The sequence below is a fragment of the Myotis myotis genome, unplaced genomic scaffold (genome assembly GCF_014108235.1).
Source record: "Myotis myotis isolate mMyoMyo1 unplaced genomic scaffold, mMyoMyo1.p scaffold_m19_p_17, whole genome shotgun sequence".
Taxonomy (NCBI): Eukaryota; Metazoa; Chordata; class Mammalia; order Chiroptera; family Vespertilionidae; genus Myotis; species Myotis myotis.
In genome coordinates this window covers 4,737,817-4,743,816 of record NW_023416321.1, presented here as the reverse complement: position 1 = coordinate 4,743,816, position 6,000 = coordinate 4,737,817, and positions in this window count along the sequence as shown.

Here is a 6,000-nt window from a genome sequence, read left to right as displayed (position 1 = left end):
TGGCCCTCTCGCCTCCCACGTCCCCATCCCCATCACTGCCTATTTCTGCCCTTGCAATTTATCAAGCGACTTTAATATCTCTCTCTCTCTCTCTCTCTCTCTCTCTCTCTCTCTCTCTCTCTCTCTCTCTCCTCTTAGAGGACAAGACTTAGGGCACACTTTTTTGTGTGCCTCTGTATCTCATGTATACAGCAAGCACTAAATAAATGTTTATTTGCCTAAACACATCTTTACAGCTTCACTGGCTGTTTGTCCAACCGGAGCAGACTCTATATGGCTCCCAGGACACAGGCAAGGGATCCCGGCCCCTCCCTACCTCTCACCTCTCCTTTTCCATAAATTTTCCCCAAGGAGGCTGGGAACTGGCCACACAGCTCTGCCTCACACCCTTTAACCACAACAGAAAATGCAAACAAGCCCCAAAAGAGGAAACACACACACACACGCACATGCACACACATGGACACACGCTCACATGCTCACACGTGCGTGCACACACATGCACACACGCACACTGGGAGAACTGGAGGGCTGCTGATGTGTACACATATCATAGGAGTTAGCATATCCCAAAGGCTCCTGGACAGAAACCAAACAGGAAATCGAGAATCATTACCAAATGCACTTCCCCTGCTCACCCTGCCCCTGAGGGTGGGTCAGGGATGCTCAGCCCCAGCTCACTGGCTGGAAGCGGAAGGAGGGTGGGGCTTTGAAGGATTGATTGGCATTTCCGCCCCCTCTCTTCCCTGCTGACCTCCGATAGGGTTTCTCCCTAGCTGGCTGATGGGATGGGAGGAAGCCTCTTTGCTGCTGACACCTCCCCTCCCCGACAGCAGGAGCAGCTTTTGCACGCAGGCCTCCCACGGTGTTGGAGCGGAAGGTGGCCTGGCCGGCAGCTGGACTCCCTCCCCCCAGTCCACAGAGAGCTGGGTGATGGTCCTGGCTTGGGGATCAAGACCTCCTGCTCTTACGAAAACAGATCTGAAATTTTGGCATCAAAATAAAATATGTTCTGAGGAAGCAAGCAACCCTCAAGAGTGAGACGCAGGCCACAGATTGAGGGAAAAGGTCTGAGCAGATGCGGAAGCCGCAGTGACTGTGAGTTCGAGCTCATCCTTCCCGGCTCTGGGCTGCCTGCCTCACCAATCCACCCGAGGTCGGCTTGGCAGGCCAGGGGGTCCCGTGGCGACTGCTTAACCTGCCACGACACAGGGAAAGCAGACAGACGGCACATAAGTGAGTGGGAGGCTGTGCTCCAGTCAGACCTGATTTATAGAAACAGGACGCTGGCCAGATAGGGCCCACGGGCGGCGGGTTTCCAACCCCGTGGCATAGATCACAAAGACACGAGAACGATGGGAAGTTGGGCTGACCTGGCTCAGATCTCAGGCTAAGCTGTGTCACCTTGGGCCAGTCACTTGATTCCATCCAGCTCAATTTTCCCTTTGAAGCAGGATGATCACGCCTGCCTTACCTGGTCCCTATGATGATAAAATGAGCTAAGGAAACGCGACTGATGCTCGGCCATGGCTGGCTGTTTATCTTTCTCATTAGAGGGGGTGGGGGTGGGGTGGCTTTGACCTTCTGCCTTTGTTAGCAAAGCGCCCCTCCACCCTCACCCATATGGGCAACATGCTTCATGGCCACGGCTTCCAGTTTGGGAATACCACCAACCAGAGAGCAGCGATGTCACCCACACCTATACCTACACCCACACCTCTACCTACACCTACACCTGAACCTGCACCTGACAGCCACCCGCCGGACACAAAACTCCAAGCTCTATCAGGGCCTATGGGACCCAAAAAACCAAGCCGAGATGTTTTTCTGGCTAATTTAGCCCCCAGGAAGGAGGCTGCCCGTAGGGTACAAGGCAGGACCATTCGTTCTGGTCAGCAACCCAACCTCTTTCAGGAAAGCGACTCGCCATCCAGCTTTTTAGGAATTTTCTAGAACTATTGGGGCAGGGCTGCCATTAGAACCAGTCCAGCCTGCACCCTCTGCTCCTCCCCAAGGCACCCAGAGAGTCACCAAAGTCCTCAGGATCAATCAATTGGAGTATCGCCCCTAAATAATTGCCCAGTGATTTCCAAATACCCTTTCCAACAGTCTAGGACAATGGTCGGCAAACTCATTAGTCAACAGAGCCAAATATCAACAGTACGATTGAAATTTCTTTTGAGAGCCAAATTTTTTAAACTTAAACTATATAGGTAGGTACATTGTTATTAACTTCATTAGGGTGCTCCTAAGGCTTAGGAAGAGCCACACTCAAGGGGCCAAAGAGCCGCATGTGGCTCGCAAGCCGCAGTTTGCCAACCACGGGTCTAGGAAGAGGCTGTCTGGGCATCTGAACACACACATCCCGAGTCCCTGAGTCTTACAGATAGAGAAGAGATAACTGGGTCACAACCAAGGTCATGGCAGACAGAAGGAGGGAACGGGGTCTCTCACTCCTGCCCCTGCCCAGGGCTCCTTCCAGACCACCCACTCTCTGTTTGCATTGGTCCTCCAACCTTGAAACCTGACACCCTCCGCTGAAGGAACCACCCATGTTTAAACAAATAAACACCCCACCAGTGACCCACTCCCTGGTGGTATTCAAATAAATGTCCCAGGAAGGAGCATGGGAGGGGAGGGGGCGCCGGGCCTCCTATGGCCTGCCTGTCAGGCAGCGTCCCGGCCCGTGCTTCTGTACAAGACTAGCAAGGAGACCCCCCAGAATGATGAGGGGTCCCATGAGCTAAGGGGGTTCTGTAGGTGGCCTCCTGGAGATGTCGCACCTGCTGGGACTCAGGGAAGAAGCAGTGGGTGGTGCCCAATCAAAGGGGAAGACCTGCCCAGCTGGCATGGCTCAGTGGTTGAGCGTTGACCTATGAACCAGGAGGTCACGGTTTGATTCCCAGTCAGGGCACATGCCCGGGTTGCAGGCTCGGTCCCCAGTGTGAGTCCTGCAGGAGGCAGCCGCTTCAATGATTCTCTTTCATCATTGATGTATTTATCTCTCTCTCTCCTTCTCCCTCCCTCTCTTTAAAATCAATAAAAATATATTATAAAAGGGGGGGAAAAAAAGAGGAAGACTTGAGATTTCCTCTAAGGTCTGGGTTCCTTGACCATAAGCCCCTCTGGCTAGGGAGGGAGTGCTGAGTGCCTTGTGGGGGCGGATGGGTGGGTGAGTGGGAAGAGCAGGGGTTCTCCATGGCTCACAAACACTTACCTGTAGCCCCGAGACTAGCCTGCAGTGACGAGGGGAGCAGTGGGAAGGGACAGGAGGGACCCGCAAGTCAAAACTCTCCTGGCCTGTGACTCAGTGGAGAAAACCACCCCAGTCCCTGGTCTCCCAAGACGTGGACAGCGAGAAGGACAGCCTTGGCTCTGGCCCTGGGGGGTTGGTCCATGGAGTTCCTAATGAGAAGGGTTTCCAAACGTATCTGAGAAATAAAGGGCAAACCACAATCCACCGCCGCTTTAAGAGAACTTCAAGTCCTTCGCAGACCTCCCCCACCGGAGGAAGCGGGGAGCAGAGGTGTCTCAGCCGGACCCCCATCCCCCCACCCCCATGGGTTTAGGAAAGTGTGGACGAGACTGTACTAGAAAGCCAGGCCTCGCATAAGGAGGCGGGAGGTGGGGGGCCGGGGCGGGGGGCAGGGGGAGGAGACCACGTTTCAAAAATAAACACAAACCCCAAAATAAACACTGTTAATGGAAGTGACTAATCAAGGGTGTGCTGAACTTGGTGGTTCTTGATAAGATACAGGGGGAAATGCACTTGGAAAAAATAACAGATTTTTCCCCCTTTGGTAAATAAAGTGTGGGGAAAGGGCGGGGGGGGGGGGCGGGGGGACTAGGGTTAGTGCTTGGTTTCACCCTCAGCGGACGTTTAACACCCGGCTTCTCCGTCCTGGCACTCTGGACATTGGGGGCTGGATGAGACTGGGTCGTGGGGCCTGGCCTGTGCACTGTAGGATTTTGAGCAGAATCCCTGGTCTCTACTCCCTAGATGCCAGGAGTACCCTCCCGCCTTGCGGTGACAGCCAAAAAATGTCTCCAGGCATGGCAAATGGCCCCTGGCGTGGGGTAGGGGGGCAGTCACCCCCTGGCTGAGAACCACTGGCTGAGAGTGAAAGCCGCCTCAGAAGGGCCAGCCAGCCGGCCCGCGGGGAAGGAATGTAGCTGCCTGGGCCTTTGAGCATCTGCTGGTCACCAATGGCTGTGTGCCACCAGGACCACTGCAGGAAGCACCCGCTGGCATCCAGGCCAACATGACCAGGACCTGCCAGTTAGGAAAGCCCTAAGAATGACGTCTGTTGCCTGGCCAGTGTGGCTCAGTGATTGAGTGTTGACCTAGGAACCAGGAGGTCACGGTTCAATTCCTGGTCAGGGCACATGCCCGGGTTGCAGGCTCCATCCCCAGTGTGGGGTGTACAGGAGGCAGCCAATCAAGGATTCTCTCTCATCATTGATGTTTTTATCTCTCCTTCTCCCTTCCTCTCTGAAATCAATAAAAATATATTAAAAAAAAAAAAAGTGACACCTGTTAACAAGCAGGTACGGAGCCCCGGGGCCCCCAAGGCTCTGGCAAAGCTGTTGTTCTTGATCTCAAAGTGGCCTTGGTTGGGAAGGTGATGGACGACGGTCCATCTCAAGGAAGAATTCTGCAGAGCAGGGGCCTTGGAGATGCCGACTGGAGCTCCGTGGGCAGAGAGCCACAGAGGGAGCCGTACGCACATAGGCCCCGGGGAAGTCACTTCTCAGACGCCAAGCTCCTTCGGCAAGGACAGAGGCTGAAGACGGGGCAAGGGGCTGGGAAAAGGGTCATAAAGACAGTTTTCCAAAATCCCTTGGCCACTCGCAGCTCCCTTGGCCTACAAAGTGTGCAGTGACCTGATCTGTATGTAGCACAGGTGTCCCTTTGGTCGGGGCGGGGAGGGTTATCCAAGTCTTATTAGCAAACCGTCCACCACCCCAGACGCTGTCTTTGCCGGCAGGTCCCATGGGGAGGATCTCAAACCACCTCTAGTCCAGGTCACCCCTGGTTCCAAAAGGGAGTCACACTCCATGCCACCCTGGACCCTGCCAGCCTGGTCTGCGCGCCATAAATCCGCTCAGCAACCCTCTCCACGGCGGGGGGGTGTTTACCGCCCTCCCAAGGCCTGCCCAAGGGGGGCTGCTGGGTTGGAGGGAAAGGTGAGGGGCAGGCGATCGATGGAAAAAGGTGGGAAGGCTATTGGGCTGGTTGGTCCATCCTGCCGGAAGTCCCTGCCTTTCTCTCTACCTCTCCCCGCATCCCCTCCCCCCAATCCCAAAGGCCACCACGGAGTCATGTCCCCTGCTGGCCCGAGCTTTCCCTCAGCAATCGCTTACACACACACACACACACACAGTGTTGTAAATAGAGCAGAACTGGGAATGGGCTGGGGCCGGATGACGTCTCCTCTCCCTGGAGGGCCCAGCATCCCCATGGACGGCTGGTCCACCCCAGCGCCTCTCATTCAAAGCATTCTTGACCCGGGAGTGCCCGACCCTGACGGCAGGCACGGAGCTCCCGCCAATGGATTTTGCTTCTGCAGCACTTTGCCGGGGCTGATCCGTCCTCCTTCCCAGAGGCCCCCCTGGCCTCCTCTCCCGGCGGCGTTTAACCTTGGAGGCATCTAGGGGATCTGACTCAGGTGGGGACCAGAGACCCACTCCCGTCCGTGCCCACCATGAACTTGCTGAGTGAGGCCGGTGGCTGCACTGATCCCCCTGAGGCCCGGGGTGAGCTCCCCAAACCGAGGTCAGAGCACAAGGTCCACAGGTTCCCTCCAACGTGTTATATTGTTAAATATGGATTTTGATTTTTATTAAGCTAGAGTCTCCTGTTGCTCTTTGAGGGGTCTGGGCTCCAGATTGGGGTGGATCTTTAGACATTCCTCCTCCTCGATTCTGGAAAAGTCTACCCAAAGCTCACACCCGCCAGGCACAGAGCCAGCAGCCCATTTTGGGGTCCAGGCACAGTCC